General features: G+C 43.4%; 1 long non-coding RNA gene across 1 annotated transcript; it reads left to right on the top strand.

The window, feature by feature from the left end:
* Positions 1 to 18,742: 18,742 nt before the first annotated feature.
* LOC120399279 lies at positions 18,743 to 19,600 on the top strand. Its single transcript, XR_005595065.1, has 3 exons — positions 18,743 to 18,889; positions 18,985 to 19,236; positions 19,481 to 19,600. It is a non-coding gene; the product is annotated as an uncharacterized LOC120399279 (long non-coding RNA).
* The last annotated feature ends 7,026 nt before the right edge of the window (positions 19,601 to 26,626 follow it).

Genomic DNA, 26,626 nt, shown 5'->3' with positions numbered 1-26,626 from the left:
TCTACTTCCATTTCTACTGCCTAATGCTTCCCAAATGATCCCTCTTTCCTCACCATCCCGATCTTGATCAATTCTCCTGCTCTTCCACAACACTCCTATTGCTATTTCCCATCCATAAGAGCCTGATTCTGTTCTCCTGGATCCAGTACCTGACACTCTCTCATTCCCTCTGCTCCTAATTCAAAGCATATATTTGCACATTTAGAGGTCAAACCACCATTGAGGTATAAAATGGAGAAACATTGATGGGGTGTCAGTTCTAGTGGATCATAAACAATGTGTCATTGTTACATAAAAGACAAATGTTGTATTGCGTGTTAATAACAATATCACTTTAAAACTAAGCACTGTTCACCCTCACAAAGTTCCCCATTCAATTTGTCTGCCTTTTGAAAAATGTGGCAGCCCAAACTGGAGAGAGTTCAGAGGAGAGCAAAATAAAAGTAAATGGTCTGGAAAATAAAAACTGATATGAGAAAATTCAGAGCTAGACATTTTACACAAGAACATGAAAATGGCCATACTGGGTCAGACCAAAGGTCCATCTAGACCAGTATCCTGTCTTCTGACAGTGGCCAATGCCAGGTGTCCCAGAGGGAATGAACAGAACAGGTTATCATCAAGTGATCCATTCCCTGTCGCCCATTCCCAGCTTCTGGCAAACAGAGGCTAGGAACACCATCCCTGCCCACATTGGATAATAGCCATTGATGGACCTATCCTCCATGAACTTATCTAGTTCTTTTTTGAACCCTGTTATAGTCTTGACCTTCACAACAACATCTGGCAAAGAGTTTCCCCAGGTTAACTGTGCATTGTGTAAAGAAATACTTCCTTTTGTTTGTTTTAAATCTGCTACCTATTAATTTCATTTGGTGACTCCCTCATTCTTGTGTTGTGAGAAGGAGTAAATTACACTTTTGTATTTACTTTCTTCACACCAGTCATGATTTTATAGACTCTATCACAATGGTTCCCAACCAGGTGTCTGGGGCCCCTCGATGGGCCCCTGAGCAGGTTTCAGTGGGGCCTCCAAGCAGGGCTAGTATTAGACTCGCTGGGGCCCAGGGCAGAAAGCCAAAGCTGCACTGCATGGGGTTGAAGCCTGGGGCTCTGAGGCCCACCACCCAGGGCTGAAGCTGAAGCCTGAGCAATGTAGCTTCATGGAGGGCCCCTGTGGCATTGGGTCCCAGGCAATTGCCCTGCTTGCTACCCCCTAATGCCTGCCCCTGCTTTTATAAGCAGAAAAACAGTTATTGTGGCACAGGTGGGCGGTGGAATTTTTATAGCATTTTGGAGAGGTCTCAGAAAGGAAAAAAAAGTTTGAGAACCTCTGCTGTATCATATCCCCCGTTTGTCATCTCTTTTCCAAGCTGAAAAGTCCCAATTTTATTAGTCTCTCCTCATATGGAAGCTGTTCCATATTCCTAATAATTTTTGTTGCCCTATTGTGAAACTTTTCCAATTCCAATATATCTTTTTTGAGATGGGGCAACCACATCTGCATGCTGTATTCAAGATGTGGGCGTACACCATGGATTTATATAGAGGCAATATGATATTTTCTGTCTTATCTATCCCTTTCTTCATGATGCGCAACATTCTAGTCACTTTTTTGACAGCTGCTGCACATTGAGTGGATGTTTTCAGAGAACTATCCACAATGACTCCATGATCTCTTTCTTGAGTAGTAACAGCTAATTTAGACCCCATCATTTTATATGTATAGTTGGGATTATGTTTTCCAATGTGCATTACTTTGCATTTATCAACATCGAATTTCATCTGCCATTTTGTTGTCCAGTCACCCAGTTTTGTGAGATCCTTTTGTAGCTCTTCGCAGTCTGCTTGGGATTTAACTATCTTGTAGTTTAGTATCATCTGCAAATTTTGCCACCTCCCTGTTTACCCCTTTTTCTAGATCATTTATGAATATGTTGTATGGGACTGGTCCCAGTACAGACCTCTGAGGGACACCACTATTTACCTCTCTCCATTCTGAAAACTAACCATTTATTCTTACCCTTTGTTTCCTATCTTTTACCCAGTTACCAGTCCATGAGAGGACCTTCCCTCTTATCCCATGACAGCTTACTTTGCTTAAGAGCCTTCGGTAGGGACCTTGTCAAAGGCTTTCTGAAAATCTAAGTACACTATATTCACTTGATCCCCCTTGTCCACATGTTTGTTGACCCCTTCAAAGAATTCTAGTAGATTGGTGAGGCAAGATTTCCCTTTACAAAAACCATGTTGACCCTTCCCCAATAAATTCTGTTCTTTACTATAGTTTCACCCAGTTTGCCCGGTACTGAAGTCAGGTTTACTAGCCTCTAATTTCTGGGATCACCTCTGGAGCCCTCTCATGTTCACCTTTTGCAGCTAGAATACAAAGGGGATAGGTAGGGGAGAGAGACGTTCTTTATCCATTGCTGAAAAAGGTTAGCTAAGTCGTTATTGTTATATCCTTGGGGGCAGCCGGTTTAGGTAGAAATCACTTGAGGCCAGACAGCAGACAGCTAACAAAACTACCATTTTATTTACAGACACAGAGTTCACCCAACCGGCCGAAGCTGGATGGGCTATCCCCTAATAATCTAACTCAGTTGCCATAGGAACAAAAACCATGACAACCAAATACACAACATATTCCTCCCCCCTAATAAGAACATCCCCTAAATAAAACACACACTAGACTAGAGAAGGAGGGTAGACTGCCTCCATTCCCGGCTAAACCCTGGGTATTATTTTGCCCCATAACCATGGGTTTGCCCTAGCTAAAGATCCAGCCGATGAGGAGGCCTTCTGTCTGTAGGTGGATTATGGCGAACTTCTGGTGGTGTTGCATCCGAAAGTACCATGGGCTCAGGGTCCGCAGCACGAACAGGTGAGGAGGTGGTATCAGCTCGTGCTGGGCAAAGGGGTATCTCAGCCACCGGCAGTAATGGAGGAGAACAGTCAGGAACAGATGATTCGTGATTCGGTGTCTCACCAGAAGAGGTGAAGTCAGACCACTCAACTGCAGATGTGTCCTGAGGACTGGCATGACCTGGCAACAGCTGATCTACATGTCGCCGCCAGGTAAGATTCTCTGCAGTCGGACTGTGTAGGAAACAGGTCCTGTTTGAGTGATGATTGTGGCAGGGACCCATTTAGCTCTGGAAGTATAATTCCGAGCCAAAACTGGCTGTCCCGGGCTAAAGGTTCGGTCTTTTGCTCTGGGTGCCTGTCTGATGACTTGATATTGCTGCTGATGTTGCACAATTTGTCGGGGTTCAGAAGGTTTCAGCAGATCAAAGCAAGTGTGCAGCTGTCATCCCATCATTAGAAAGGCTGGGGATGCCTGGGTCGTAGCATAAGGTGTGTTTCTGTAGGAAAGTAAGAAGGTATCCAGATGCTTTTGAATGGAGTGTTGTCCCCTTGCTGATTTCAAAGCATGTTTCATTGTCTGCACAAATCTTTCAGCTAATCCGTTGGCGGATGGATGATATGGTGCTGACGTGATGTTGTGTATCCCATTTGCCTTCATAAAATTTTGAAACTCCTGAGAGCGACAACGGACCGCAGTTCGTCTCACAAGTTGTTCTGGCAGACCAAAACAACTAAAGAGTCCTCATAGTTTTTGGATAGTACTCTCTGCAGTAGTGGACTGCATTATAGAGACTTCTGGCCATTTAGAATGGATATCTACTGCCACCAAGAACATGCTTCCTTCAAGGGGGCCAGCGAAGTCAACGTGAATACATTGCCACAGGTTTTCAGGCCAGTCCCATGGGTGTAGGGGTGCCCACTGGGGTGCATTCCTCACACCCTGACATGACATACAAGCTTTTGCCTTCTCTTCAATAGCACTGTCCAATCCAGGCCACCAAAAATAGCTTCGTGCAATTTCCTTCATGCGCACTATTCCACAGTGACCGGAATGTAGCTGTTCTAACATCTGTGATCTCAGTGGTGGTGGAATAATGACACGTCTCCCCCACAACAAACAACCAGATTGGACCGATAACTCCGTCCTCCTGGACATGTAGGTAACAAGGTCGGGTGAGACCGGAGAGGTTTGTCGAGATTTTCCATGCATCACCAGGTCCATAACTTGGGACAATACTGGGTCAACGCGAGTTGCCTTCTTTATCTGAGTAGCAGTGATGGGTGTATTCTCTACCTGTTCAAAGTAGAAGATTTCCTTTTGGGCACTATCTTGATGTTTGACCAGCAAAGGCAACCTTGAGAGGCCATCTGCATTGCCGTGCAGAGTGGATTTCCGATATTTGATTTCATATGTGTGTACTGAAAGTAACAATGCCCAATGTTGCATATGACTAGCAGCTAATGGGGGAATGCCTGTGTAGGGTCCAAAAATTGACGTCAGAGGTCGATGGTCTGTGAGAAGAGTAAACTTTCGCCCAAACAGGTACTGATGAAACTTCCAAATTCCAAAAACAATTCCTAATGCCTCACGTTCAATTTGGGCGTAGTTAGTTTCTGCTTTTGCTTACAGTGCGTGAAGCAAAAGCAATAGGTCTCTCTTCTCCCGAAGGCATAATGTGTGACACGACTACTCCCACTCCATAAGGGGAGGCATTGCAGGCCAATTGTAGGGGTAAAGATGGATCAAAGTGCGCTAGAACTTCAGAATTTAGCAATGCATCCTTAGCTTTGTTAAATGCAACATCACAGGCTTCAGTCCACTTCCAGGCCTTGTTCTGCCCAAGGAGCTCATGAAGTGGTTTTAGCAGTGTGGCTAACTGTGAGATGAACTTTCCATAATAGTTCAGTAGTCCTAGAAATGAGCGCAGCTGGCTTACATTTCGAGGTGGGGGAGCCTCCTCAATAGCTTTAACTTTTGCAGGGGCCTTATGAAGACCTGCAGAATCAATGATGTGTCCCAAATATTCAACAGAGGGCTTGAAGAATTCACACTTGTCTTTGCGAACTCGTAGGCCATACTCTTCCAGTCTTTGTAGGGTAGCCTCTAAATTCTGTACTAAGTGATCCTCTTCATTTCTTCCAGTGACCAGGATATCATCCAGATAGCACTGAACTCCTGACAAGACACACAAGATCTGGTCCATAGCCCTCTGGAACAGGCGGGAGCAGACGTTATTCCGAAGGGTAGGTGACAGTATCGATAAAGCCCCTTATGAGTCACAATAGTCAACAACTCTTGGGACTTTTCATCGACGTGCATCTGTAAATATGCTTGACTCAGATCAATCTTACTGAACTTTTGTCCCGCAGCCAGGCCTGCGAAGAGGTCATTGATGCGGGGAAGCGGGTATTGCTCTGCACACAACACTGGGTTGACAGTGACTTTAAAATCACCGCAAATCTGGAGAGAGCCATCTTTCTTCACTATTGGAACGATAGGAGTGGCCCATGAGCTATGGGTAACTGGTATTAGGACTCCATTGGTGACCAGGCGCTCCAGGTCTGCTTCAACTTTTGGCCTGATGGCATATGGCACAGTTCGGGCTTTCAGATATTTTTGTGGACTGTCAGGTTTAATGTTCAATGTCACAGTGATTCCCTTCATACTTCCCAAATCATCTCCAAAAACAGCAGCATGTTTCCTTAGTATAGGGGTTAGACTGGTTTCTTCTTTAGTCATCCGGTGCACTTCTGCCCAGTTCAGTTGAATCTTCCCAAGCCAAGACCTACCCATTAAGGCTTAGTTAGTTACCTCTCACCACAAACAGTGGCAATTTAGCAGCCTGTCCATTGAGCTCCACCTTAACATCAATAGTGCTCAACATGGGCACAGCTTCTCCCGTATACGTCTTCAGAACAGTTTTTGTTGCCTTAAGCGGAAGATGCTGTAGCTTTTCTTTATACACAGTCTCGGAGACCAGTGAGATGGCTGCACCGGTGTCCAGTTCCATGCGTATAGGTTTGCCATCCAACAACGGGGTTACCCAGTATTCATGTGAGCCCACTGCCAAAGACAAAACATGCAGTGGCACTTCCTCTTGCGATGAGGTGTCACCTTGATCATCCTGGATCTGCTCTAGGGTATGCAGGGTTCCTCTTTTTGTTGGCCAGACCACAGGCCTCTTTTTCTTTTGTTTACAGGCACACTCAATGTGTCCCTTTTTGCCACAGTGTCGACACACCAGGTCCTTACACCAGCATTCTGATGCCTGGTGACCCAGCTTACCACAGCGGTAACATTCTTGACTCTGCACAGTTTTGTGGGTCGGTTCTTGTGACACTTTTTGCACCCTAGGGGATGCACCGACGTATTGCGCTTCCCTTGTAGCCAGTTCCATGGAGACAGCAATATCAACAGCCTTCTGTAATGTAAGCTGAGCCTCTGTCAGTAGGCGCTTCCGTATAGCTTCACTGTAGAGGCCACACACTAACCTGTCACGCAGGGCATCATTTAACATCTCTTTAAATTCACAGTGTTCTGCTAGCTTTTTTTAAATGGCTACAAATTGTACAACTGTTTCATCTTCCTTTTGGTCTCTTTTGTGGAACCTATATCTTTCAGCAATTACCAGTGGTTTTGGGGAAACATGGGACCCCAGGATTTCCACAATGTCACTGTAAGATTTAGTCTCAGGCTTAACAGGGTGTAGTAAGCTGCATAGCAGGGAGTAGGTTTTAGCCCCTACAACACTTAAGAATATTGGCACCTTCTTCGCTTCTGTAATGTCATTTGCAATAACAAAAAGCTCAAAACGCTCAGTATACACATGCCACTGCTCTATAGTCTCATCAAAAGGTTCCAGTGGCCTGGTCAGAGTAGCCATGATTTTTAGTTTCACTTTCACAGTCAGTGCAAACAAGCAGTTTCTTTTGTTTGTTTGTTCTTTACCTTGACTTCTACTTCCTTCTGTTACTGGAGCAGCACCGGAATCCCATCCATCGTCGCCACTTGTTATATCCTTGGGGGCAGCCGGTTTAGAAAGAAATCACTTGAGGCCAGACAGCAGACAGCTAACAAAACTACCATTTTATTTACAGACACAGAGCTCACCCAACCGGCCGAAGCTGGCTGGGCTATCCCCTAATAATCTAACTCAGTTGCCATAGGAACAAAAACCATGACACCCAAATACACAACAGTTATGGTTTGCAATGTGAATTAAGTGAGTAATTAGTGCAGACATCTTGGGATTTGTATGAACTCTCTAAAGCTATGCTAGTGCAAACCAGGCTCCTGTCTCCTTGTAACAGGAACAGTCTTCCACATTTTGGGGCTAGAGAAAAAGATGGTTGAAGAGAGACATAATTAGCCACTAACCTTTATAACATCCTGTTGTAGACAATTATTGTACTGGGACAGACCAAGAAGTAGTAGCTTCAGGTGCAAAAAGGAAAATGTAATTTGAATGTTAGGGAAAACTTTCTAACATAAAGCACAGCAAGGCAGTGAGTAAGCTGTAGGAAATTATGAAATTATGGTCACCGCAGAGACTTAGGGTCAGAATAGGTATCCCTATCTACTGGGAATGGGTTAGGAAGAATTAAATCACATCTGCCCAATAAGACCATAAACCAACTTTTTCATGCAGCTGCTTCTCATCTGTGACCCCCACAACCTCCTCACTTTTTTGTTCTGTGTCTTACGTAGTTTTGTGTTTGTTTTACTTTATTTAGATTGAAAAACCTTTGAGGCAGGGAATGTATGGGAATTGCCGCTACTGCCTCAGCAGATAGAGAGAATGGAAACCCAGCAGAAATGGTGGAACTGGGGTATGCTGCTTTAGAGGTTTCAGATCCCCCCCCCCCATTTCTTCTAGACCTTGCTGAAGTTTCTTCCTAGGGCTGTTCATCTATCCAGGATAATGATAAAAGCAAGAAGGGGTTGGATCGGAGAGATGAATATTGATCTGTTTAGTTATGTTTCTATATTTCTGCCAAGGAATTGGAATAGATCACTGGTGGCCAACCTGAACCTGAGAAGGAGCCAGAATTTACCAATGCACATTTCCAAAGAGCCACATTAATACATCAGCAGCCCCCCATCAGCACCCTCCCACCCACGTGCAGCTCTGCCAATCAGCGCCTCCTCCTCCCTCCCTGCACCTCTCAATTAGCTGTGGCATGCAGGAGGCTCTTGGGGGTGGGGGGAGGAACGAGGGCACGGCAGGCTCAGGGAAGGGGGTGGGAAGGGGTGGAGTGGGGGCAGGGGCTGTGGCAGAGCCAGGGGCAGCTCTAGAAAGTAGGCTGCCTTGAGCTCCTGCGGTCCGCTCGGTCCCGCGCTCCGGTGGACCTGCGCGCGCATGCGCGCCGCGAGGCAACGAAGCAAATGCGCCCGCCCCGCCGAGCGGCTGCGCGCGCCGCCTTGGGCGGCTGGTGTCTAGAGCCGCCCCTGGGCAGAGCCAGGGGTTGAGCAGTGAGCACCCCCCAGCACATTGGAAACTTGGCGCCTGTAGCTCCAGCCTCGGAGTCGGTTCCTATACAAGGAACCGCATATTAACTTCTGAAGAGCCGCATGTGGCTCCGGAGCCACAGGTTGGCCACCCCTGAAATAGATAAAGATAAATACTAATTAATTCTAGTTCCATAGTTTGGTTTGGTATTAAAGAGGCCTCCTATTGGAAAATCTACCACAGTGAATAGAGAGCAAACTTCAATATCTACCAAGAGTGTAAAGTTATCAAAAGGCCTTAAATAAACAATAGCCAATGGGACAATTAAGACTAAAATGTCTATCTTTGCTTGGATCCCAGGTTCATTTGGGCCAATTTTACCTTACTCTTGTTTAGAAAGAATCTGTCATTTACAGGATAAACCTTTATATTACTTGTCTCTAGGCAAAGATTTTGTTCTGTTGTGGAATTAGATGGTGGTGGTGGTTGGTTTTTTTTTTTTTTTTTTTTAAGTATGGCGTATTTGCTAAGCATTTTCCTTAAGGTATTATATACAGATAATTATATTCCTGTGTCGGTTTAAGGAAGTGCTCTTCTTCATATACTTTCATTAGTTCAGGATCATTTTATAGATTTTTAATCACTAATTATATTACTTGAAGTATAGCTTGTATCAAATGTATGGTAGCCCCCAGTATTTGATTAAATATTTGGCGATCCTACACAAGAACAGTATTACTACCACTTGCATGATAGTGATTGTGGAATTTGCTTTCTAGCAAATGCATCTGTCCAGATTTTGTATTTACATGGAAGACAGAATACAGTCTGTTGTGGAATTAGCAAAGCAATAAGTAGTGAATGTACACTTCCAAGAGTTTTTTGACATGTTTGAGTGAAAGAAAATATTTTTACATTAAAAATGAACTCTTCAAAACGTATTTCCTTGTGAAGACACACAATCTGTGTGATGACACATCTGTGCCAAAAGCAAGCAAGCAAACAAACAAATGAAAAAACAAATCAAAACCAAAGCAGGTGCTGCTCCTGCCCCATTGACTTCAATGTTGCAGGAACGTAGAACATCAACACTTTTTTGTATTGGTAGAACATACACTATATACCCCTATGTGCACATATAAATATAGGGTGATCCATAGTGGTGACATTCCAAAAATATTCTAATAAGAGACTCCCATACATTCGCCATAATGTACTTTGAAGCATGGGGTAGAGAGGAGGGAGCTGTGGGGAGCTCTCTATGGAATTAAAAACAAAAACAAACACAGTGCAATCTAGTGGATTATGAGCCAGCTTAAACTCCCATTGAAGTCAAAGGAAAACTTTTGGCTGACTTTAATGCACCCTGTAAAAGCTTTTCTCTTCTGAAGCATTTCTATGAACTCCATGGATAAGTCACATAAGCTGGGATGAGGTAGCAGTGTCCAGAGAGAGGTTGATTCCATCTAAAAAACAACCCAGCATCAGTTGGACGTTGAAATTTTAATACAGAGCTCCTAATAGTCCCTGAGAGCTGCTTCCCATACATCACTGATCCATGGGCAGATCTGCTTTTCTGCAGATTACCAGTGTAGAGAAATTATTCTAAAATCCCCCTCTGGCTTGGTGGGTAGATGAGACTGTTGTGGGAAGGTGTGATTGGGTCTGTTAGGTCTTCTCTACCTCCTGCTGGAGGGGCTCACACCCTGATACCCCCTACTTAAGGATAACATGCTCAGATTTGGCTATTGATGCAATTTAGTTCTGCAGAGGCATAGAAGGGCAAGAGATGACACTGACCAATCGGGAGCCAGCGGGGCAGATAAAGTTCGCCTACGTCCTCTGAAAGGCAGTGCTGAGTGACGCTGGGATGGAGAGGAGCTCCTCAGTACTAGTCCAGAACTCCAGGGTCAAGTCACATCCTTTGCTTAAACACTGTGACTATCTCTGTGTCATGGGTACCAATAGGCACCATAACCACAGGCTCATGATCTTGGCCATGTTCACATCTAGCAGGCATGTCACTGAATGGGTTGTGCAATCACAACATACCCAGCCAGCCATATGTCTAATAATCAAATTTTCTTCCACCCTTAGTCTACATCTCATGACTGTAAATCTGTCTCCTGCAGAGATCTCCTACGTTTATATATAATCTGCCTCCTCTGTGGTAGGACTCTCTCATCTACGGGAGTTTATCCCACATTTGCACCTTGGCCACTTCCATCAGGTCTCCCCTTCCTCTGGGTAACTAGAGGAGCACACAAGTCTCTTATTTCCCTCTTGTTAGTTTGTTTTCTTGCTGGGAGAAGTAAATTACAATTCTTCCTTCCCAGCACGCATGCTCAGCTAGATTTAATATTTTAATTGTGATTGAAAAATAGGAACAATTCCAAAATTAACTTTGTGTTACACCTAAGTTGTGCCACAGCAGTGGGCACATGACACAGCCTACAGCTGGTGTTATCTGGGGTTCCCTAAACCCAAAGCTCTCAGTAACTTTACTCTCTGTGAGGCGGTGTAAGGAACTATATCAATGGAGACTCAGCATGTCCGTCTGCTAGATGGTTGGCATAAATCACAGAAAGTCAAGTGCTTTTACCTAAAGCCTTTACTTTATTAATCTCCAGTACTCTCACAGGAATGCCTTCGCTCAAAGCTTCTCCTTTATTTCATCTCAAGCACATACAAACACAATAGGCTATAGAGCATCGCCAAACAATAGTTATGCATGGTCTGGAGGGGTCTCGAGTGGCCAGAGACAAGATTCAAGTGGCCAGCTACCCGCCTGAAACTGGGGATTCAAAGAGATGTCTGGAAGGTAAAATCCAAATTCCTCAGACCTGTCTACCCCTTTTATGTTAGTAACTGCTACAGTTTAATCAACAACATGTCAGTCAAAGAAAAAACATTAAGCAGGGATGTTTTAAGCTGTTAGTCCTGCCCCTGTATTTCCACACAACAACAGTCCAAAGATATAGCTAGACTTCCTGTTTTTTCACAGACGCTTACCCTAGCGCAGGGGTCAGCAACCTTTCAGAAGTGCTGTGCCGAGTCTTCATTTATTCACTCTAATTTAAGGTTTTGTGTGCCAGTAATACATTTTAATGTTTTTAGAAGGTCTCTTTCTATAAGTCTATAATATATAACTAAACCATTGTTGTCTGTAAAGTAAATAAGGTTGTTAAAATGTTTAAGAAGCTTCATTTAAAATTAAATTAAAATGCAGAGCCCCCCAGACTGGTGGCCAGGACCTGGGCAATGTGGGTGCCACTGAAAATCAGCTCGCGTGCCACCTTTGGAATGTGTGTTATAGGTTGCCTATCCCTGCCCTAGTGTATCAGGGAGGACACAGAGCCAGGCTCACTCCTTGTGATTGCTGCCTCTTCCCTCCCAGCTTTGCCTTAGTTATGCTAAGTTTCTGCAAAGGCCTACTAAATAGCTACTCTTATCAATAAGCAAAATAATCAATATTCCAGTACTGGCAGTGGCCTAGGCATTCTGCTGTGCTGCCAATGTCTCCCCTAACACTGGTATCATAGAAAAGTCAAAAATCAAGTGGATGATATCCTATTGTGGCCTTACTTTTGTACTTAATACAGCATGCTGAAACCCCTTTTAACAATTTGGATAAACAATTTCCATTCTGTTAAAAAAGAATCCAGAGAAATCCTCACACATTTTGATCGTCTTGGATGTCCAATATCAGAAGGTGGTAAATGAATGCTCAGAAATATTTCCAAGTTGATTCATTCAGGGTCCAAACTGAAGCCCAATGAACACAATGGATCGACTTGCTGACTCTGATAAACTTTGGATGAGGCTGGTGTGTCTCAGCTTTTGAAATTTCAGCATGCCAGTCTGACTATTGTGGTCACAATTCCCCTTTAGCTAACACACGGGAACAGAATCTTAATAATTTAGTTTGTATTAGTTCTTGATGAAAAGAACAAAAGATATTGTAGGACCAAAAAAAACCATGAAAGCCAGCTACCAAACATTTTAAAATAATGTTCATAACCCCAAGAAAAAACAGAACCATTCTTGTGCCCAATCATATCCTCCCTGAATTCAAAGGGAGGTTTATCATTGACTTCTGTGGGATGCAGGAGACCTTTATTTGTCTATTATACTACATATAGCTATATGAACATTTTAAAAGGCAGATTTGATTTATTGGGCTAGTTTCCTGATTTATACATTGCCAAGAACCCCATTCCTTCTTCCTCTCAAAATATGTTGGGATCCTATTTTCCCTTGCTAAACCACTGTATTATGATTGAGTCCCTTTGACTTTGTTTAAGGAGAGGTATAGAAAGGAGAAAGTGATTGATTCCAGGTCTGTATTTTTTCATTTCCTTCTCTACTCACTATACTTAAGCAAGGAGATTAGCATTTCATATTATGATCTTTTCACATTGGTATTACAAACTTTTCTGTGTCACAGTTGTACTGACACACCACAAATACATGCAAGAAGTGTATTTTTAACCAGGATAACATCTGGCCTCTGTTTGTAGCCACAACCTGCCTCTATCTTTTTGCATCTGCAAGCTGACTTTTGGACAGAAAATATGAGTAGTGCAAACCAGATAGCTAGAGCTGCTATTATTCAGATTGGCTTGCAAAATTCCAAATTGAATGCAAAATATGCAAATGGAATGAAATACACATGCAAATTGTGTCCTCACAAAAGAGAACTCTTTTGAAAACTTCCTCTGTACATCTCTGAACATTATTTAAGGTTAGCTTAAGGCTAGAATTTGTGCATACGTTCCAGATCCAATGTAGGATCATCCAGATAACTTTTCTAGAGATGTTGATAACCTATTATGTCATTAACAAATCCTTAATTTCCTGTATGGAATCTCACCAAATGATTGCCCAAGGGGACTAAACTGGTGTATATAGAACCCTAGATATGTAGGATCCAGCACAAATAACTAAAGAGGGAGCTCTTTTTTGCACTTATACTTAGATACACTTATAATTTGCAAAACTGCAGGGTTTAAGGCAATTGCTTTTGCTTTTATATTCCACTATGTGACTGACCTAGTTGGTAGAGATTTTCATTTTTAAAAGTTGTACAAAAGTCAGTAAAATGATTAAAGTGTTCTCTCTAGACTTCAGGAGATGACTCAGGGTTTATTGTGGCTGTGATGGACAGGAATGATTTGTGCCAACTATGATAAGCTTGATGTGAAACTGGCAGGCCACACTTTCATTGGTGGGAATACACTGTAAGAAATATCTTTGACAATACTAGTGTGGTCCTGAATGGGGAAAGAGAAATTGAGGGGTTTTGTAACAAAAGAGGAGTAATCGCCATGAAAACCATCAGAGAAATATAATATCCTGTTCCAAAGGGGGAAAATAAAATCAAAACATCACTTTGCAACTGAATCCACTTTTTAAATTGAGATTCCCTTACTGTGTGTCGCATGGCTAATTTAATCATGTATTGAGCATAAGCTCAGACTGAGCAAATCTTTACATTCCTATCATTGGCAGAGGTTTGGCAGTGCATAACAAACAATTTAATTGCTCTCAATAACACAACATCAATACTGTTTTATGAAGGAGACATTCCACAATGCACTGTAAACATGAATGTGTATACTCATAGATCTTGCTAGTTCATGGTCTATCTAGAAAATTAACCTGGTGTTCACATTGTTTAATGCATTTAGTACATTCATCAGAAGTTAATACTGGAGTACTCCTCCTGAATATCAATTGCATCTTTGATTCTGGGTTACATTGTTTTAAAATCTGATTTGGTTAGTTGCATAACCAGTCATGACATTGACTAATAAAATAGATATCCAACTATATGTTCCATCGATTTTTCCCTTAGTGAGTTAATTGAAAATGGTATATAGTTATTGACTGGGGCACTCAGCCAATATGTTTTAAAAGAACTCATAAAACTGATGACTACATTTAATACATCAATATGAAATTTAGAAAAACTCTGTTAAACTGTAAAAAGTTAAAATCAATAACTGGAACTGATAAATATTCCAGCATACATCAGTATCCTACTACACCCCCCAAAATGATATCTAATCCATTTATCAGCAAACTTTGTCAGTGATTATTTTATGTTTTCTTCCAAGTTATTGATTAAAAAAAATGTTAAATAGTGTAGGGTTCAGACTGATACCTCTGGAACCCCACTGGAAACATACCCATTCGATGATGATCCCCCATTTAGTTACATTTTGAGACCTATCATTTAGTCAGTTTTTCATCCATTTAATGTGTGCTGTGTTCATTTTTTAAATAAAAAAATCTGCCAGTGTGGATCTGATTGCAGGATCATGAAATAACACGAAGTAAGTATGATTGAGTGAGAGAGTCTTATTCCCTGATTAAGCCTTTACAATAAATCCCTGCCACCTTTTTTTTTTGTACGTTCCAACGTATTTCTAAAAAAAAAAAAATCGGACATTTTTTTAAAAATCCCTCTGCTAGGGCTCAAACCAACTCTCTTTGAGGTCAATGGCAGAGCTTTGGATTTGTTGGGAGTTGGTTTGGATATCTGTGCTATCAGCAGGACTTGGTTGGTGGGAACAAAAAAGCCCATGTATTTTAGCTGCATTTAAACACAGCACTAAAATCTTCAAGTGAAAATCTAATAATCTGAATTTCTAAAACATGAGAGCCTAATTCTTATTCATCTGTACTTGCCTGCTAGGTTACCTCTTGGCAGGCTTTATGTCTCATCTATCCTATTATAATTAGTAAAGTGGGAAAACACATTCATCTTCTCTTCAAAGCAGAAAGCTATCGCTTTAATTTCAAGTATGTCATAACTGGCAAACAGCTATAGCAGGAGCAAAAGACAGGGGGGAAGTTTTCTGAAGAGGATAATGGAACTTTGCTACATGAAACCACTACTGGTTGGAAACCATTGCTGATGGCTATTTTGACAGAATAAGAATTTCCACTAGGGAAAATAAACATAAAGAATAGTGAAGGGCAAGTATAGGAGCACAAATAACATGAGATGCAGTTAGGAGGTCTGCTGTTTTACACCAAAACTGGGGAAGGGAACGACTGCACTGATTGTGAAAAACCCGCTTTCACCCTCTCTGAAGAGCAAGTATCTGAGGCTTTTGACTATGCTAATAGTGTCAATCGTAGTAAGTGGATTATTTTTGATGAAATCTTTTTGAAAAACAAGATTGTAACTCACACTTTCACTTCAATGGAAAGGTCGCATTGGAGAAAAAGGAGCATGAGCAATCCAGTGATCAGGCCCCTAACAGAGTCTGAATACTGTTGAGAATTCACTACTATAAATCACAGTGTATGGCCATCAATTCTGATGTTCCTAACTGAATATACTGCTGAGGAGTACTGTATCTCACTAAAGTGATCCATTGTTACTTCAAAGAAAAAATGTTAAATTTGATCTAACATAATAATGACATCAAGGATCCATTTCTACACACTATGTAGTATAAATATAACCTTAAAATTCAACTGATGCATGTTTCTGAGCTAAGAGTGATTCATTACACTTCCATAGTGCCTTTTATTGAGGATCTCAAAGAACTTTACAAACATCAGCTGATGATCTGACCCACAAATTATTTAACCCTTATAACATCCCTGTAAGATAAATTAACAGTATTGCTGTGAGCCCAGTTCTGCAAGTCAAGGGGACATGCAGATGCTCATCAGTTCTGACAACCAGGCTACTTATTTAGGTGCCTACCCTAGGCATCCAAGTTTAAAAATTTCACTGTGAGTGTTTCGCCAGAGTTTGCACAGCAAATCAGTGTCAGAGGTGGAACCAAAACGTAGGAGCTCTGCCCTTTTCCTCATTTAATCACATTGCCTCCCAGGTGACAAACCAGAGTACCAAGCTCTAAAATAGACATGAACTAAGTTTGTGAACATTTGTTAAGGGTCATACCAAGAATTAAAAGAATTGCAACACTGCCTGGAGAGCTGGATTTCTGTCTTGTTAGCAGGACAGATCACATGCCCAATTTGCATTTTGCAGAACATCGAGCAAGTCTGTCCAACAGTCTGCATTGCCTTAAATGTACTACATTTAAACTCTAGAGGCCAGATCCTCAGCTTGTGTAAATAACTGTAGCTCAATTGAAGTTAATGGAGCTATGACCATTTCCACCAGCTGTAGATCTGGCCAGGTTTTCTCAAAATGCTATTTTTCTTCTCTACGCCGTCTTCTTAAAAAAATCTACATCATGGGTCAGATTATGCCTTGGGCTATGCCAGCTTCTAGTGATATAGCCAAGGGTGCAGGAACTTCAATGGCAGAAAATCCCCCTAGAGAGAGTGTCACCGCTGCATAATGTCCTCACAGCTCCAGAAGTTGGTGGCAGTGGCTAGGAAAGAGCTGACTAGGGTGCTCTGAGATGTGCTGATGAAGGCAACTTCCACTAGAAGGGCTACTCTGGGGCAACCCCTTAGGAAAGGTGAAGGGTAAATCTTATGCATCCTCTTCCCTATGGGAAGCGGTTGCCTAAGATCTATGTTTGTAGAGTGCCTTTTCATCATATCCAGAATGACACATTCTTGGGATAAGGGACTAGATGGGCCAACTACCAGTAACCTCCCTCAAGCCTGACAGTTCACCTTTCAGTATGACCCATTGTAGTCTCCCTTTAACCAGTTCCTTGTCCTCCTTTCAATTCTGATGTTAATCAGTCCTCTGCCAGTCAATAAAACAATGATGTCTCTAGCTGGTAATTTGAGTTTGGATTTACTCCAGAGGCGTAAATCTATGTTGTGTGGCTCTCCTTGCTTCATGATGTGTCACTGTCACCAATTGGCTGATGAGTGATTTCAATGGACAAAGAAAGATAACCAAACCGATGATCAAATTCCATCAAGTCAGGTCAATACAGCATTTCTAGCTCACCTGTCTTATATACATTTGTGCATAGACAGTTTCTTCTTATTCCATATGTCCCCTGATCGTGTAATAAGCAGCATTAAATGAATTAGAACTTCCAGTGACATCTGGCATGCTTTTTGGTTTTGTTTTTGTTTTGGGGATCTTTGTATTTTTCCCCCTCCTTAATAGCTTTCTGATTCAGTTTTCAACTGTTACACAATCCCATGTCTGTTTAGGACACTGTATAGGCTTTATATGGCTAGGGACACATTTTCTTATTTGTCATTGTGGAGTATATTGGGTACCATTTTTTCCACTGAAGAATTGTGCCCTTAAGCACAGTGGCTCATTTCTCTTCTCAAACAGGAAATTTGTTTGGGGTCCTACATGCTATTTCTCTCTCATTCCTTCAATCTCTTCTACTTCCACTATCCTTTTCCGCCACACTTTCCCTTCATCCACCCTTCTCTCTTCTTTTATTTTACCACTATCCTGCTTGCGCTGCCAATATCCAGACACCTCTTCTCACTCGTCTCCAGATTTATTCTGCCCTCTTCTTGGTCCACCAGTCACCAGATTTCTCCTTGTCTTCTGGGTTCTTCCTGCCAAGCCAGGTGCTGCTGCCTTCAGCCATCTCTGCATTCTGTTTCCTCTAGTTCCTGGTGCTTCTGTCTGCAATACTGCCCATTGTCTCTATTGTAGTGGCAGAAAATACAGGTGCGGGGGAAATCTGCAGATGTGCAACACCACTTTTCAATGGGGAGATTTGAGGATGGGATATGCATATGGTCTACCAACAACTCAAAGCCAATGTGCTATTTGGAATCCTGATACCAACCCCAAAGACCACCATACACAGTGCCTGCCTGCCTCCCTTCCCCAAGCTGTTCTTCTGCAAATTGCAGTATCTTTTCTCTGGCCTGTTTATTCCAGAGCTCCCTGCTACACTATGAAATGGAGAGAGCACTGTGAAGAGTTGCAACTCCATGTAAAAAAATTGGAAGGGGGAGGGAAGAGGAATAAAAAGGCAGGAACCTGAAGTCACGTTTAATGGGACATCAACGAGTTAGCTAAACCATGGATCAGAAGTATATCCCTCGGTCCCAACCTCTGGATGAATCTATACAATCATGTTGACAAGTAAATATGAATAGTCCTACTATTTGCATGAGACTAGGGTGCCCAGATAGCAAGGGTGAAAAATCGGGACAGAGTGTGGGAGGTAATAGATGCCTATATAAGACAGAGCCCCAAATATCAGGACTGTCCCTATAAAATCGGGACATCTGGTCACCCTACATGAGACAGACCTGGTGGGGATAGATATAGACTCACAGAAATGAAGGGCTGGAAGGGACTGTAATAGGGTGCCTATCCCACACAGGTGTAAAAGGGGTTAATCCTGGGTGTGAGAAGTGGAGGTGAGTCCTCCAAGCAGCCTAGAGTGGCTGTGTTGGGCACAGCCAATCAGGGAAGGGCTGCAGGAAGCAACCAATCAGGGCCCTGTGAGCTCACATAAAAGAAGCTGCCGGGGCAAAAGTGGTCAGTTGCTCCTGGAGCTCCAGGAGTCAGGACTGTGTCTAGCAGGCTGATAGCACTGTGGCACTATGGATAGAGCAGTTACCGGTAGGGACTGAGGAGGTGAGAAGGAGCTCCTGGCTGGATACTAGTACTGACATGCTGAGGCCTTGAGGTAAGGGTGAAGATGGTGCTGGGGCCACAGAGAAGTGGCATAGGGAAATGTACTGAGCAGTTGGAAGGGATGTAGCACATGGCTGATTTCTACAGGGTCTCTGGACAAGCCTTGGTCCCCCCCACACTTGGCACTGGGGAGGTGGTAAGACTGAGATACTAACCCCCAGAAGAGGAGAACACAGATGGTGACACAGGTGGAGGGCTGAGTCATGAAGAGGATGCCAAGGTTCCTGAGGCTATGAGAGTGGCTGCAGGCAGATGCACTAACGGTGTGCAAGCCATGGACAGGAGGCATCAGCCTCAAGCTAATCCCCAGAATCACCAGGAGGAGGCGCCAGTCCAGTGGTGAGTGATGTGCCCTGTGACAGGGACCTCAAGAGGTCATCTAGTCCCTCCCCCCCATGCTGAGGCAGGATTAAGTATACCTAGATCATCCCATAGCTATACCGTTTCTTTGAATCTGCAGCAGTAAGCCAGGCAGGGGGAATATAGAGAGGTTCTAGGAAGAATCTTTAAAGATAAGTAGAGGAAGAGTCAGAGTAGCTTTCAGGATAACGCTGTTTGTATTCTAATAAAGTTTCTCCTTTAGTCTTAGGAGAAAGTGACTCATATGAGTCTTTACCACTGTCCTGTGATAGACCCGAATTCAGAAGACTGAAACATGCTCTGTTTTAATTTTCCTTTGTAAAAATTGTGCCTGCCCAGTAAATGCTTTCTGAATGTGTTTTCTTCATGCAAACAATAACAGGGTGCAGCCTGGTTAGAAGGCTACATGTTAAAAATAGTATAATCACATTGGTCAAATTTATTCCTGATACAACTCCATTGACTTTGATTAGCTTGCACTAGGGATGAGTCTGACCTGTCATCATTAACAGGAAATATTTGCCATGAAAAGGGAACTACGATACCTTAGAGATGATACAAGCCATGGTTGTTATGCGTCTTGTAGAACATAGCCATTACAACTAATGCAATGCATTAATGTGATATATGGCAGATTTCTGTAAGTTCACGCTTATGTTACTATACTGGACATATTTACATGGAGTATTTCCATTCAAAGAGTAATAGCTGTGGTTAGCATACCGACCACACACAGCGCAGTCCCTGAATTGATTAGTAGGGGTACTTTTGAAGCAATTAACAGAACTGAGGGCTGTAACTGCTGAACCAGCAGTACAGGTGGACGTGATTTGCTGCTGACCAAGTTTCATTTGAACTCTTTGGCACACCTCTAAATCAGCTGAACAGATGGATTTTTAATTAGTTCTGTCACTTCGTTTTCTGCATTCTTAATATATGTCAGACTGTATGTCAGGGAACATTAACATCAACTTCAAACTAGATGAAAATATCCATAGCAAGAATAAACTAATAAAAACAATAACAAAACATAATTAGGGTACAAATTGGGAGGTCGGCAAGTTTATAAACGTGGTAAATCTGCATTTATGAGACTTGAGATTCACTTAAAATGAAAAATAAAATAGAACTAATTGGTTTGCAGTACATTTATGGAAACATAAAGCCAGATCCTTAAGCTCATACTTACTGGGATACTCCTTACTCATGTAAATTGCATCACAGAAATCAGTGGAGTTATACCAGGGACTCCAAAACTTCTTGAAGCACAGCAAATACTTGACACGGGTGAAAAGCAAATTTTTGTGCCAGACATCACAATGAGCTAAATCTCACAGCAAAAGAAAAGAAAAGATCTTCACCATCCATTTATAATTGCACAGGACAAAATAGATCCTGTTAGTATCAATGCCCAAATCAATGGCAATTTTGCAAAGGTAAGGCTGCAGAATCAGCCCCACAAATAGTAACACAACATAAATAGCGGCACTCAAGGCAAGGTTAACCTGATAGCAAGAATATAGTATTTCATTGCTTTATTACAACAATATTTCAGAAGTCTAGTGATGGTGCTTATATGAACATAGTTAACTAGATGCAATGCAATCTACATTTGAAAATATCTCATGCAACTGTTTGCAATAAGAATGTAGTAGTGTTTATAAAGTTTTGTCTTTAAAAGCACCAAATCAGGTTTTCTATGTATTTGTAATTTTCCATGGTAAACCCTGGATAAACTACCTATTTTCTCTAGCTCTCATTCTACTGGGAATACGGTCATATTATGGCAGGCATTATATCAGACGTAATGTCAACATATAAGAAAAGGAAAACAGCTTTAATCATAGATTTTCAAGAAATTATCCTTTTTCGTTCTGCTGAAAATGTCTAACATGTAAATAGGCTTAATCAGAGCAATATCATTTCCAGCAGTGGGAGTGCTAGCGGAATTAAGAATAGATGGACTGTCAGAGAGATGTAATGATGCTCAGTGGGATAGACATCTCCCAAGGCTTTATCAGCAATATTACAAACATGTGAATGGTGGAGACTGGTTGATTTAATAAAATGTTGCCATAGCACTAATCATCTGAATGCAAAACTCATTTATAAAGAAATGTTCTCTTTACATGTTTTACTGGAAACTATAATTTATTATCTACAGGTTCAAGTTTAAATGAAAAGTAAAAAAATCATAAAGGAACTATTTCTGAGCTTCAGTCGCTTAACAATAGTCGGACGAATCCAGAGGGTCAGACTCCACTTTTAATGGTTCTGCTGAGCTTAACTTTGAGCCAGATCATCTAAGTTACTGAGAACCCATGGGTGGCAGGTGAACATGCCCTTGGGGGAGGCTAGCCCCCAGCCCCTCCCCCATCTGCCTGAGGCCCCTTTTGCTCCCCCACCAGAGCCTAAAGCACACCGTGCCCCCCCCCCCTGTGTGCCCCAGCTCTGGACAGGCGGTGCTGCTGAAGTGCCCCCAGCCCCAGCGTGGTCTCAGCGCTGGGAGGATGGGTGGTGGCATGGTCTTGCGCACCACAGCCCCGAGCCTGCCTGCCCAACCTCTTGGCCACAGAATGGAGCAGCAGGCAGAAGGGGGCCTGGTGGGTGGGACCACGTTAGGCTGTTGGGGGAGGCATTGCCTCCCCCTGCCTACCATACCTGCCACCCATGTGAGAACCTCCTGAGAAGTTTTGGGCTGGCCAGAAAATAATCATTACATTTTGCAGATAATTTTGAGGTTTCAAAATTCATTTTTGTTCTGATGTGGAATGAATGAGAATTTTTGTGGTGGGGGAAAAACTGAGAGAGTGAGACCTACCCACCGGTAGAATAGCCAATGGCTCAGTGGTTAGGGTATGCATCTTGGAGGTGGGAGACCAGGTTCAAATTCCAGTGCTAAATCAGGCAGAGCAGACGTTTGGTCTACCACCTCTCAGGTGAGTGGCCTGGGCTATTGGCTATACTGTGGCAGGCAGGGCCGCCCAGAGGATTCCGGGGGCCCGGGGTCTTTGGCGGCGGGGGGGCCTTCCGTTCCGGGACCCGCCGCCGAAGTGCCCCGAAGACCCGCGGCGGGGGCCCCCCTGCCGCCGAGTTACCGCTGAAGCGGGACCCGCCGCCGAAGTTCAGCTCGGTCTTCGGGGCACTTCGGCGGCGGGTCCCGGAACGGAAGGGCCCCCCGCCGCCGAATTACCGCTGAAGACCAGGCTGCACTTCGGCGGCGGGTCCCACTCCGTCTTTGGCGGTAATTCGCCAGCGGGGGGGGGGTCCTTCCGCCCCGGAGCGGAAGGACCCCCCCACCGGCGAAGACCGGGAGCGAAGAAGCTGCTGCGCCCGGCCCCGCAAGAGTTTTCCGGGGGCCCCAGAGCGAGTGAGGGACCCTGCTCCAGGGGCCCCGAAAAACTCTCGTGGGGGCCCCTGTGGGGCTCGGGGCCTGGGGCAAATTGCCCTTCTTGCCCCCCCTCTGGGCGGCCCTAGTGGCAGGTCTTGCTCTAAATTCCATTCTGATCCTGTGAAATGTTCCTGATGAAATTTTCTAAACTGATACATCTTCATGAAACATTTTTGTTGGAAAACTGATTTGTTGAAAATTGTTTGGCCAGCTCTAGTGCTGAGCACCCTTAATTACTATTAATGTTAGAGTAGAACCCAAACTGTGCCCAGACATTTTCAAATACAAAGGAAAATACAGACCATGCCATGCAGATTATACAATCTAAGGCTCTGAGCCAGCAAAGATTTACACATGCTTAACTGTACACATGAGCAGTTCTCTTGAAGTCAGTGGGATAGCTCACATGCATAAAATCATGCAAATGCAAGTCTTTGCAGGACTGGAATCACCCTAAAGCCGGCCCTGCCTGTGTCTCTTCCGACAGTGCAATGAACTTGGAGAACAAAATGGCTGCCAAACCCTGCCCATAGTGGGTGTGTTTAGGAATTTAAAGGTGCAATGAAGAGGAAACAAAAAGCATCACACTTTCATACCTGCCTCCTTCACATTTTTGATCCCAATAATTTAAAAAAAATCTTCAGTGCTTCACTATTTAGGATGCCAGAGATAAACCTTCCCAATATTCAGGTAATGCAGCTGGCCAAGCAGGAATAGCCACATAGAAAAATTGATCACTTCAGGATATACTGTACATGTTGCAGGCAAGACCCGTATCTCATTATTCCTCTGTAATAAAGCAATCCTCAAACCCACTTTCTTAAACTAAACTCTAGATTGTATTTAAGTTTGGGGTTTCTGAACCTAAAGTGAAAGGTGGGGAGGGGAAAAGGCTAGGGTTAGGGTTTCAAAGCAATCTATAACAGCACAAACTAAAATCCTTATAGGACAATAAATATGGGATGAAGGAAACACAGGTGCTTGAATACATTTGTAAATAAATGAGAGGGCTTCACTCTGCTGCTATTCTTGGGGGCCCTGTTATTCAGTGTTTGTGACAACTGCCATTAGCTCCTGAAAATGTTCATGAATCCTGAATGATTCATGATTTCTTGCCTGGAAGATTATTCATCAAACAGTTCATACCTGAAGTGCATTATTTGTTATTCATTAAATCGGTGTTTGCTATTTATCATTTGTTAGTTGCCTGTTTAAAAAGTTTCCTGCATCCAATTGGGAAGCATACACATACTGTATTGTCATAACTTAGGACTAATTATAAGCCATAAATAGCAAGTAGGCAAAGGGAATGGTTTCAGACACTGAAAAGAGTTTGTCCAAATTATTTGGTGAATACCTACTTTCAATACATATGTAATACATAGAAATCAGTACACCTCTACCCCGATATAATGCTGTCCTCGGGAGCCAAAAAATCTTACCATGTTATAGGTGAAACTGTGTTATATCGAACTTGCTTTGATCTGCTGGAGTGTGCAACCCCGCCCCACCCCCGGAGCACTGCTTTGCCACGTTATATCCGAATTCGTGTTATATCGGGTCGTGTTATTTCGGGGTAGAGGTGTACTTGTTTATAAACAATTCACAAACAGAAACTAGGGCTAAATTCCTAGTGAATATTAATTCATCCAGTTCTAGTCAATACTTTTATGCAACATGTATCTTGTTTGCCTTAATGGAAGACATTGTTCATACCAGAGGTAGCTTAAAAGAAATACAAGTTTGTATACAAAAGCTACTCATGGGGTTGGAAGAAAACAGCAATGTTGGGCCACCTATTTATTTCAAAATAAAGTAATGAAACTTAGTATTTGCTAGGATCAATTATTCTTGTTTCATGAATAAAAGCAAGATGCCTGGCAGGAGTTTGTTTAGTTCCTTTTAATTATGTAGACTTATACATAGTTAAACAATGGATCTGAGAAGAAATGTGTGAAATACAAGATGATTTATAGGGAAGATCTCCAAATGGAGAATAAAAATGCTTCTAGGCTGCAATGTTGTTACACTTCAACCTGAATTCCTAATTTAGTCTTATCTTCAGATAAGTTAGACTTTGCATGCAAGAACAATGGGGAAAGTAGAAAAAGAAAACTAGAAGACAGTAAGAAGAAAACGGAGGAGTTTCTATACTTTTCCTATTCTTAGGCTTATCTAATTAGATTAGTGGTTCCCAAACTTTTTAATGCTGTAAGGGTGGGTGTCAGGTGCTACTCCTGGGGGTTGAGAGACCAATGGGAGGGTGTAGCAGGGTGGACCCCTGCTCCGGCCCTGAAGGGGTTAAAAACTCCCCTGGGAAGGGGCCAAGGCTTGAGAAAGCAGTTTAAAAGCTGGGCAGATTGTAGAAGTGGCTGCAGCTGGGCCACACCCCAATCAGGCCACAGCTGGCCCCTATAAAAGGCCAGGGGAGCCAGGAGCCCAGATGACAGTCTCTCTCTGCCTTCAGAGAGAGAAGGGCCTAGCTGCAGGGAGCTTGAGACTGGATACCTGAGTGAAGCAGGGCTGGGGAAAGGCTGGGGAGCTCCAGCCTGGAAAGCCCCAGACTGTGGCCTAGCAGTGGGCCAACAGGTACTGGGGGTTGCAGAGGGCAGCCCAGCGGTAGGCCAAAGCAGCAGGTCCAAACCCTCCTTGCCAGTGATGAATAGGCTGATACTGCAGTCTGCCCCAGGATGTGGGGCTAGACAATGACTGGCAGTAGCCATATACTGAGGCAAGGTGGGGATAGAGGGTGGGGGTTCCCAAAGGAGGGGAGACCCAGAGAGAAAGGGGTTACTGCCAGGGGCAGCACCCCATGTAAAAGGACACCGGGTCCAGGGAGGGACATGGGGGCCTGAGGACAGGTGGATCACCAGCCTGCAGAGGGCGCTCCAGCGCTGGAATGAGCTAATTCCCGGAGTCACCAGCAGGAGGCGCCGCAGGGGTGAGTCCGGCCCGTCTACAGGGGGGGAAGGTTGAGTGCTGCCTCTGGAGGGTGGGTGGCCTGTGAAGGGGGAGAGTTGCAGAGCAAGCCAGCCCCACTCTCGCCCTGCAGCATGGGGTCACATTGCAGTGCTGTTCAGCTTTGATGAGGCCAAATTTGAGGGAGTGGTATTTGTGACTCCATGCATCAGGAGCCAGGTTACAAAGTCTGGAGCAGGGAGCCAAGCCCAGCCAGCCCCATGGGACAGGAGTCACTTCAACCAAGGACAGGGTTCCCTTCCCCCTCCCCTTTCTCAATGTCTTGTGACACCCACCTTCCCCTGATACCCACAACGCACAGTTCGGGAAACGCTGAATTAGGTCATCAATTCCAGTCACTTTGGGTCTCATTCTCAAAGGTACCGAGTGCTTGCAACTTCCACTGAACTTAGTTATTTCCAGGTGATCAGGCTTTTTGAGCCAAAAAGTGATACGGATTTTCCTTATACAACCCAAAATTCAAGCTCAATAATAAATTTCTGATCACTTACACTGAGTGCGATTGACAAATAAATTAAACCACATCTAAAAATCTTCCAGTGACACTCCTAGAGGAACAAACTAGGGGCTTTTAAAAAAAAAAAAAAAGATACTGCCATCAAGCAGTGATTGACATTTAGAATGCATGCCATGTTTACAAATCTGGTGTTTAAAATGTATTTTTCACGCAGAGTCTTTCTCTGCATTTTCAGAAGGGGGAGGGCTGGATCCCATAGTGGGACTCATTAATGAAAAAGTCTCATTGGCCTTACTATAGGCAAACACTAGATTTAGTTTTATTATGGTTAAGTGGAGAAACAGCAGATCCTGTTTGAGAGTGGGTTCATGAAGCCACAGATGTACGTCATCCACCACTCAAAATTCAGGGGCCCTTTGGGACTGACAAGATGGATGGAGCAACCCATGCGATCTTACACTGTTACTAGCCCCATCCCCTTCCAGCGCATAAGTGGCCTGGTAAAGATGGCGGCAGATGAGATGGCAGTCAGAGATAGAGAG

The sequence above is a fragment of the Mauremys reevesii genome, linkage group 2, assembly GCF_016161935.1.
Source record: "Mauremys reevesii isolate NIE-2019 linkage group 2, ASM1616193v1, whole genome shotgun sequence".
NCBI classification, from domain to species: domain Eukaryota; kingdom Metazoa; phylum Chordata; order Testudines; family Geoemydidae; genus Mauremys; species Mauremys reevesii.
The sequence above is the reverse complement of the archived record's forward strand: the minus strand, read 5'-3'. Positions and strand labels throughout refer to the sequence as shown.